The following is a 10,096-nucleotide window of genomic DNA, read 5'->3' on the forward strand; positions in this document are numbered from 1 at the left end:
TCCTGCCTGACTGGATACAATAGGTCAAATAGTCAAACTGGGAAGAATTTCCCGTTAAGTCATTGGAACTGAAACAGCCAGTTGTCCTTCCTCTGCACCCGTCACCTTCCCTCACATCCTGATCAACAGGCTCGATCCCATTGTGCTCTTACATCTGCTGCATTACTGAGAGTTTCCGACACAATTGCTGAAGATCTGGATGGATGTGACGTGGAGCGGGATTTCAGATGAGCACAGAAAATTGTTGGGCGATGAATGCGTTGATAACCAGTGGCAAATAGGGTGGAGGAGGGTGCAGCTGACAGCAGCAGAGAGAGGGGGGCAGTTTTGAGTGTGACAGCAATGTGAGGACTGTCTCACAGAGGTTGTGGCAAAATATTATAGGTTAAACTGAAAGAGTGAAACACCCACAGTCAGCTGAGTGAGTTGGAAGCAGGAAAAGAGAGGGGGAGAAAGAGAAAGGGAAAGAATGTAAATGACGAGTGAGCGTAAAAATGGTCTGACTCTCTGACTGAAGTTCCACTGAGTATCATTTGTTCTGACCCTATATGTATATCTTCAAAAAAATATAGCTTCATTTCAGGAAAGAGTAAATAATTTTCTGAAACAGCTGGACATTGTAGCTTTTTTAGCAAGCAATATTCAGACTGATAAAACAGGGCATTTCATGGGAATTATTTTTAGCTGGTTACTGCACGTGTGTTGGAATTTTCAGAACCAGGACAAAATATGCAGGTTCAACTTAAAACGGCCTGCTGTTCCCATGCTTAATAATAACGAAGGAACATAATACTGTATTGAGTCTGGCTACACAGGATTATTTCATTATAGTTTTGGTGCTTTTGTGGAATTCATTGACAGTAGGAATATTACAGAATATCACCAAACTTCTCACTAAATATTAGCACTGAGATCAGGCATCTAGTTGTTATGGGTAGGGTGAGGTGTGAGTAGTCAGTGGAAGGTCATGATAAATACCAATGTTTATCAGCTCATCCAGTGGGTTGAAGTATTACCATTACATTCATAGTACAAGTGAAAGCAAGCTGACGCTGATCTGGTTTGATCTGATTGCTCAGAGTGATTAGGGTTTACTTATTTGCTGCAGAAAATCTCTTTAATGAGCATCTTGTGCTGTGCTGGTATTTAAAGCAGATATCTTGGCACTGCTTACATATTGTCCTCCTATGGGGGCCCTGCTGTGGCATCTGGGGGATCTGGTGGCAAATGAAGTGATCATCTCATCTGTAATGCTGTAAAATAACTCCTGTTAGAGTGCAGAGAAAAAAAATATTATTTTTAGTGTAATGAAGGAATCAGTGTATTGATTGTAGTGTGTATAATTGTTAATATATATTTCTGTATAAATATAATAATAGAAATATCCCACACAATATAAATATCCCCATGTATGGTTCAACCATTTATTCTAATGGCTGTGCATACATGATATATTGTCAGGAATTGTTTTCCATGTATACTTACATGCTATCTCCTCATTGCTATAATCCATGTGTGTGTGTGTGTGTGTGTGTGTGTGTGTGTGTGTGAGAGAGAGAGAGAGAGAGAGAGAGCGAGAGACTGTGTGTGCACATCTACAGACAAGTTCACTCTGTACACGTGAGCAATCATGAAGGGGTATGAAGGTAAATGCTTGTCAGCATGTGTGTGTTTACATGCTGTTCAATATGCAGAGTCATGTGGGTGGTGCATGCTTTTCAGCCAGCCAGACAGCAGCAGGTTGTTTAAGATACACACTTCCTTGCCTGCTTATTCAGGAAGACAAAGAAAGTGTGTGTTTATATTGATTTGTGTGCATCTGGGCACATTTTGCTATTTTGTGATATTTGTGTACAATACTGTAAGCATGTATGAGTGTGTGGTTGGAGAGGGTGGGGGGTGGGGGGTGTTGAGAGCATGCAGCGCCGCTGATCTGCTCTACTGCATTGCAGCATGTCCAGCGCATCCTGAGGTCGCTGTCGTCCTCTGCCAGGGCACTCTTCCAAGGTCACGGTGGGTCAATCCTCCCCATCTGCATACCCGGCTGAAGCAAGGGTAAATCTATAAACACCACACCAAATCTGTCGACTGTTAGAGCGACAAGACACCAGTAAGAACCAGAGCTGGCGGTAACCTCAAACTGTATGGTCTCAATAATCTATCAGCATGGAGCTCATACATGTAATCCAGTCACATGACCGGTCGATCAACCGGGAAAACCTATCAACACAAGACGAACTATGGCAGCACACATATGTACATGCAAAAGGGTACAGCTCACGTCAGATATGATGGCACTTTGACTTGGGTGCTGTTAGTCTGCAGGAATTTACTGTCAGTCTGTAGAAGATGAGAATTTTTATGGGAGCCATCAACACACGTGCAGCCAAGGATTTATGACCAAAAATGTCTTATTATAAATGTATCATGGCATCATATGTTACTGACTGAAATAACATATCAAAAATGGGAATAAATACTGTTTGCTGCAAAGTAAACAAACACACACACACACACGCCACAAGAATGTGTAAATGCATGTGCGTACAGACACGCCCCTAGGTGGATTGACTTTTTACAGGTTTAAAAGGTCAAATCTAACAAATCAATACAAACCTCTGCCATGGGTACAGGTAATTGTACAGTCTGAGCACAGAAGTCCTGAAGGTTCACAGACTTAACATTTTTGAGAAGGAAAGCTCCAAATAGCAAAATCATATCAAAAAATCAAAATCAGTAGTGGTGCCAGTATGAAAATCAAGTGACCTGGTCTTCTCTGACAAGAGATCTCAGCTGAATTAGGGCTCAGTCATGTCTGGTTGTATTGCTGATGAGTGTTTATCAGACACAAGAGTAAAGCCTCCAGGTGATGCAGTGCCACTCAAACTGTCCAATTTCAAAAAGAATCACCAAAATGCCATCTGAAAAAGGTCAAAATAAATCCATAATTTCATTACAGAGGAGCTGAACACTACATTAAATGATAATTATAGCTTGGGTCTTATGTTTGTAGTTTTGTCCATCATTTCAGTCATGATAACACTGTACTCTCCGAAGTAATTACTGAGAGCTGGTTAACACGGCAACAACACGACAATGAAGTCCAGTCATAACAAAATGAGCACTCAGCCAGCCAGGCATAATTTTAGCCAGATTATCTTATACACTTCATTCATTTGGAGACAAAGCCAAAAGTTAAATGTATATAAATATGCCCTTGTTGAAAACTGTGGACAAAACTATGGAAAGCACAGCTGGTCAAAGCTGAACCTGCAGACAACTTACAAAGTTAATTGTAAGTTTGGGAGCAGGGCTACATATGTTTCTGTCACTGTACTTACTTATTATTTACAAACAGCATTTTACATGAAAATACACCTCGTGTTAAATTTTGTGGCAATAATTTATACGCCGCAGAACTTTTCCAAGCCACGAAGAAACACCTCAGTCTTTTTTTTAAATAAGAATATCAAATGAAAAAGTGAAATGAGTTGCTTGTGGTGATGTCGTGATGATTCATCTGTCAGACAGGTTTGGCTAACCTGGAGATCATATAACATCTGTACAATTTACTGCTCATGTTTCTTGCTTGCTTCTTTTCATAATGTTGTCATGTTCAGAGATCTCAACAATTAACTTGGGGAGTGCAGTGCTGTTGCCGGAGATATAAATGATGCCCAAAACTATAACAAGCTGACCTAAGTTGCAATAAATGTACAAAAATTGGAAGAAACTTGAAATGAAAAGGGCAATCCTGACTCTGTCGGCCTAAACAAGTAAAGATAAGAAGATAGATAGTTTACTGTATGTCACCAGATGAATAATCACAGAAATCCATTTATCATTTTATCACACATCATTCTCATGCAAAAACATAAAAAATTAGATACACACAAACACATCTATTTGACGCTTCTTCAGTTTTGCAATCACTGAGGAATGTGAGAGTTTGGGCATAAATCACCCAAAAAGCACCTTGGGAAATGCAGTTTGTGACAGCAGACCGACCTGCTTTGTGACTAGGTCTCTTGCTCGATGTGGCTTCGGGGAGCTGTTTGACAAGGAGTGGCTTGTTGTACAAACACTCATCTGGCAGGATGTTCAGGGTTTTATTACATTCTCACAACAGAAGGATTTCATTGGGGCTATCAATGATTTAGTTTCTAGATACAATGGAAACAAACAAATGTGATCTACTGTAACACAGCAAAGTCTCAGATTTCCCTTATATGAAAGAATATTGCTTATTTATGTAAATGGGAGGCATTCCAGTGAGCCTCCTGGTGTAAAATGTAAAACGTGTCAGTCAGGCCAGTACACGAACAGCAAGGAAAAATGTAGTCACTGAGGTTATTCTCCTTGCACTATGACTGTTGGTTCTTTGTGTGAGGAGTATCTTTAAAAGCTACACTGATATGACTCATGCATGAGATCTTGACATGCATTTTATTGTTTTGCACATCTCTGACTCACAAAACTACATTTTTTTCTCAGCACAATTTTATGTTTTTTTTTATGTTTTTTTAAAGTGAGAAATATCTTCACAATGCTGCACTTCCATATGAGGTGGGGAAACAATGTGCTTCATTTGCATTCATGATCATGAAAACATAGCTTCTCTGTCATCACAGTCAAGCCCTTTGTTGTAACTGTAGCATCAGCACAGTCTTGAGGTAAACGATGCGTGTTTAACTTCTCACCCCATGTAGGTCACCATTATAAGCAGGGAAATCACGTCGATGCTACATGTATCTTAAACTCGTTAGATAATGACCCTTCTCCAGTACAATAGGAGTTAATTACATCCTCTAATGACTTTGCATACTAAGGCTAATGGCCAACAGAGATAACAGATCTCTCATTACCACTCTTCCCATATCTTGACCGGAATGGAGGACTTATTAAACAAACTGTGCACACTTCACTGTGTGAGTCCTGCAAGAAAGGGACATTAATGTAGCCTGTTGTGCAGTGCTGGTGCCATTAAAACACATATTTGACCACCAGTGAGATGAACGTGCTTTGAGTGGCCAGTACTGCAATCACGTGGTAAGACAGCCAAGCAAGTCTCATGGAAAGTCAGAAAATGATTCTAATTCATATTTGAAGTAATAATCTTTAAAAATATCATATAAATGAAACGAAAGAGTGCTTCAGCTTTGGAGAAAGCATCACATTTTTCAAAGTAGGAAGAACTGTAACAACACATATTTCTGGTTATATTATAGCACTTTGTACAAGGAAAAATCTGTGTACCATATAAATTAAGTATAACCAGAGTCATGACCACTTACAGCATTCACATTCATCATGTTGCTGTGTGCAGTTTAGATATAATGCAATGACTGCATGATTACTGGGACTAAATGTGTTCCATTCTTGTGAATGTGGTATCTCAGGAACACCTTCAGGGAATTTCTTCAAATGTAGCACAATACCCAGTTGGACCCAAGGATGAACTGATTAGATTTTTGTGTTCCAAGGTCAAAAGTCACTGTGACCTCATTTTTAGTCATAACTTAAAAATTCATGCACTGATTCTGACAAAATTTAACCATAATTCAGGAACAGAGGGGGAGATTGTGACTAAATTTTGACAGATGATAATTATTGGGTTCGAAAAAGTTTTAGTAAATTTTTAGTGCATGTTTGGTTTTTTTATCACACATTTTATATTTGATCTTTGCAATTTACCTGCAGTATTCTATTCCACCATGCAAAGCATTCTGCAGTTGTAGTGCTGAAAAATATCCGCATTTCTACAGCTGCAGTTAAAAGTTCTGCTCCCAGTTGCTGCAGGAAAAATAACTAATACAACTATACTGTCTGATGTTCAATAACACTGTCCAACCAATAAAGCATAGTGATGCAATGAGGCAGTACACTAACTCATGTTATGGGCTTTGGTGACTTGATCATGCTGACTGATGGACAGATGAGTTGACTGATGGATGTGCAAAGACTCCGTGTCAGAAAGCATTCATTCTATCTGCAGTCGCAATCTGTATGTAATTAGCATCTGATTTACTAAACGCAGCAGCTAATTATGCAATCAGCCACTGGCACTGCCTGCTTTCTGCAAGTGGAGGAGAGCCTGAAAGGTGCAGTTTAGTGGTGGAAATGATGTGAATACTGCTTCTTTTTTCAATTCTCCAAGGCACGTTTTTTTGTGATGTGCTCATACTGTCTGCCATCAGTGAGATTTTGTTGGAGAAGAAAAGTTAATTAAATTTTGTCTTTCAAAGCAATGTACCTGCAAAATATGTACCTGCAAAATCTGTACCTGCTTTTTGGAGATGGAGAAGTTCTTTCCTCACAAACTGAGTGAACCTTTATAGATTTCCTTGAAGCATGCCGGACAATGTGTATAAAAATTAATTCTCTTAATTTACAATTAGTATTGTCTTATCTTTTTAAATCCTATTTTATTTCAGCAAATCTTATATTATATTTATATATATTTTCTCATGTTTATCTTGGGGCAGTGTTTCTGCTGTCGTTTTTTCTGCCTCCTGAGTGGGTGAGCAGAGTCAGGTGAAGTGAGATGTTAGCATTACCACGGTGCTGATAGGCTGTGACAGCCGTGGAGCAGGGCAGAGGTAGAAGCTAAGCTCAGAGAGACTCAGGACTGACTCATTGAGACGGGTGAGAACAAGAGACCAGACCCTTACGCCCACATGATACTGCCTCAACTCCGTGACCTCCAGTACACCTTTCAACTGCTGCATCTTTTGACTTTATTTTGTTTTGTTTCTGTCAAGTGTTAACTTAATTAATCCAAAGAGATACTGTATGTCTCTGTGTGACAGCGGATCAGAGAACAATTACTCTGGGCAAAATATACAGCACTGCCAGAGATGGATTATCTTACTGTTGCTAATGATAGCTGGGTGCGAGCAAACTGCCTCATGTAATATGTTAATATTTGTCCAAGAAGCTAACCAGGACAGATCAGGCAGAGGCAGCCTCAGCTGGACTCAACTACTGAAGGAAGTGGATCTGAATTCACTGCATTGCTGGGAGGCACAGGCTACTATGAATGCACGACAGCTGGTACAACGTCAAACTTGTATTCTCTGATGAAGGTTTGATCGATTGCTTTGCTGTTTAATAGCTTGTCGATATTGCTTCTCTCAGATATTAGCAAAAACACATCACCTTAGCGAATGTGAATTTCTGACATTGGACATTATGACTCTCAATCTATCTCTGTCAAAGATAAAGTTAATGGAAGAAGCCTCTACGAAAGTAATGACGCCAGAAATAAGCCATCCAACCCTGCAACACACACACACACACACATACACAGAATGCAAGTTAGATATCTAGGGCTTTCCACACACATCTAACTGATGACCCTCTTCTCTTTTACTATCTTTTGGAAAAAATTGAACAACGGTTTGCTTAAACTGGTTTAAATGATCACTAAGCATTTGGAAATAAGGAATTCAGCATATGATTGGTAAGTAACACAATAAGATGGCAGAACACAGCTTGCTAAGATTTCCATGGTGTGTGTGAGGTGAGCAAAATTTAATCTCCTGCAGAAAGGGAATCTATGGACAAAATGCTAAAACCAATGGGGTTCCATTTTAGCGCCTCTTCTCACAACGATCAGGCACAAGGGTTCACTCATGTACATGCACACACACACACACACACACACACACACACACATGCACGCATGCACGCACGCACACAAATACATACACACGGCAGATGAACTTGAGAAATAGAGGGCCATCTAAGATCATTTCACTCTATTAGTTTAGCTACGGGCCTTGAAATAAAGGATGAGATGACTCCTTGGGGATATTTTTGATGACTTTGTCCCCTTCTGTTCTTTACCACACTGACATTCCAAGTCTCCGTTTTTTTGGTGGTTTTATTATCACTTTAAAAATAGCAGAGCCCCAACAACCATCTGCAAAAGCAGCATGCTGTCTGACAAAGCAAGGAAAGAGCAAATATGGTGAGTGAGAAAGAGTTAGACAGCCGTGCATTTGATAGATAACATTTTAAATGAATAAATATGTCAATGAAATAAGAAATACTTAAATTACAGTTTAATTTCTGTGAAATGTTTTCACAGAACTATGATGAACTATCAAAGCTGAGTTACTTCACAATGAATCAGAAGGTTTTATGAAAGTTCCCATTCAGGAATCATCTCATGCTGGTTGTATGAAATGATAAAAGTTGGGTTAAAACCTGCATTGATATGACTGTGCGTTCCCCACCCAGCATACACACACAAACACACACAAACACTATAATCTGTTAATCTGCATGCACGTCAATATGCCATTAGTGCTGTTTGAAATGAGAGGGAATAGGTATCGTTCCTATGAGACTGTCAGCTGTAAAGGCTTTAGGCAGATTTGTTCAGGCTTATCCCTCCTGTTGATGGAGAGAGTCTGAGACAGAGAAGGAAGGAGATTTGAAGTGAATTAAAAGTGGACATGAAGGAGAGACTCAGAGAGACTGAATGTGGATGAGATAAATTTGGTGGGACCTTGTGAGGCAAACATTGCAACACATCGCATGGAAAAAGGAGAAAAAGCATTTGTTTTCCCCGTACTGCAGTTGAACAGAGTCCTTACTGTCCATACTGTCCCTAACTGCTTTGCTGCAACGTGATCTCATGGGATGTGATATAAAGAGCAAACCACTTTTAAGGACATTTCATGTGTAAGGTCTACGAATTTTAAGTTGTTTGGGTGTCTGCATTAAGCTTGTTGCATGTCATCTAGTGCTGTCTGCATTTTTTGAACATGCAGGACAAGGCAAAATCAAATGAACGTTTTCAAGTCCAGTTACCTGAAAACAGCTTAAATATTGTAATTCAAATGGAGAATATCTTTTTTATCTTAAGAAAAAAAACCCAATTAATTATTCTAAAATCTTCTCATGTCTCATCTTATTACGCGCCTTTCAATGACATCCATTTAGAAATATTACTTCATTAGCCAGAGCTAAATTTCAAACTTCAATTGTTTTTTCTGTGGTAAATAGTTAGGGTGTAAGTGCATTTACTCCAAGATGTCCTGTAATAAGAAAAAAAATGGATGAAGTAAGAAAGCAGTTAATGGTTTTCTTCTTTTGTATTCTGTTTTAGTCAGCTCTGTTTTATTCTAGTCCAGTCTAGTCAAGTCTGTTAATGTGAGGCTCTTCTGAAGAGACGGCGCTGGAAGGAAAACATGTAAACTGAATGTAAAACAGCGCGGATGGTGTGAAACAGTGGATGACGTGTGAGGAGCTTTGGGACAAGAATCAGAGAGCCAGAGACAGGCTGGAACAGCCGTCCTGCTGCCCAGCAGGCCTGGGCCTCATTAGATTCAGCTGCAGTTTGGTTCTCTGTGTGTGTGTGTGTGTGTGTGTGTGTGTGCATGTGTGACAGAGAGAGAAAGAGAGAGGGAGAGTGTGAGTGTTTGCTTGCGCTAGCTGGGAGGCCCAGTGGGTAGGAGCAGATGCTCCATCCTCACACACAAACTCCCCCAGTAGAGTGTGTTATCGCTGTCTGAGTAAGGCTTTTTGCTTGCTTTGTCTCTTCCTCTCTTTCCCCTTAACTTGCCCTTTCAACCTCTTATATACTGTATATATACAGTCGGTCATGTCATACCCATGGTGCAACTCCTGTTCTAACTGTAGACTCTCCTGTCATTCTTCCTTTGTGCAGCACTGAGCTTCCTTCCCTCTGTTGAACAGTGGTGGTTGTAGTGCAGATAAATGTTATGAAAATGTGCCAATATGTCTTCTCTAATGCCTTTCTTCATCCTACTGCCCTAATGTCTGACTCCAGTATAATGATTTTAAGCTGAATACAAGTGTTCATTTAGTGTTGTCTTCACCAAGATCACCTCTCCCCAGTTATTTTGCATCACATACTTTTGTTACATTTATTCGCACTTCACATTCTTTGAAAATGTAAATTTCATGCTGTGTCATGCTGTACAACTCTCATCTGTATTTGGATTTGGATTCTCACAGCAGAGGGTTATGCGCTGACCCGCACTAATTTGGTCATGCTTCCAAGCAGAGCCAAACTGTCATGACCCCTGCCCTTAAACAAGCTGCACTGAAATCACAGTGACCT

Source organism: Scatophagus argus, chromosome 2, assembly GCF_020382885.2.
Source record: "Scatophagus argus isolate fScaArg1 chromosome 2, fScaArg1.pri, whole genome shotgun sequence".
Taxonomy (NCBI): domain Eukaryota; kingdom Metazoa; phylum Chordata; class Actinopteri; family Scatophagidae; genus Scatophagus; species Scatophagus argus.